Raw genomic sequence first — 863 nt, forward strand, 5'->3', positions numbered from 1 at the left:
AACTTCATCCGTCTTAGTAATACAGCTTAATTTATACACTTTTATAAACGGTGTTTCTAAAAAACTTATCGACAATCGGATTAACGCCGTACCGACGAGTAATGTCACGATTAATAAAAGAAAATACAAGGTAATAAGTGCTATATTTCACGAAGGCGAAGAAATGAATCGTGATCATTATACGTGTATGTTGAGAACAGACAAACAATCGGAATGGTGTTACTGTACTGATTTACAAGTTATCAAGAAGAAATGGCCCAGAGGAGCACATGGGGCATATATGTTGTTCTTGGAGCAGAGATTAAGTAAGGATTAATTAATCTGCTCCAAAAATATAACGGAATTCTTAGAATATAACGGAATTCTTTGAGTACGTTTACGTAAACCTAAATAAATTTTTCAGAATATTGTAACAATTAATCGTTTGCTTTGGCGCTGTATAAGTCTGGATCTGCAATAGGATTTTAAGCCTTAACCCATACGAAATGGGCGACTGACAGTCGCTTATTCTTCTCGGATTCGACTGTAATTGGTCAATTTCTTACGACTTACGGCTTAAAACATTTATTGTAGATCCGGGGTAAGGGCTGCTTTAAGCGCCGAAATAAAGCGTCGGTTGCTCTGTCGCAGTATTAATGTTGCCATTAGGGGCCATTTCACACAAACTTGCAGAGCCGCATAACCATATGCATAAGGAAAATTATTCTATCATATTTCTGTTATACAGACAAATGTAAACTACGATTGGATGATTTTCTTTATGCATATATGTTGTGACGTGACATTTTGTCCGTCACTGTGCGGACTTGTCGACGGCGGACTCGCGCTTCCTACCGGCTCGAAGGGCGAGCGCGTAGGCGAGC

Source organism: Trachymyrmex cornetzi, unplaced genomic scaffold (genome assembly GCF_001594075.2).
Source record: "Trachymyrmex cornetzi isolate Tcor2-1 unplaced genomic scaffold, Tcor1.1 scaffold1313, whole genome shotgun sequence".
Classification (NCBI taxonomy): Eukaryota; Metazoa; Arthropoda; class Insecta; order Hymenoptera; family Formicidae; genus Trachymyrmex; species Trachymyrmex cornetzi.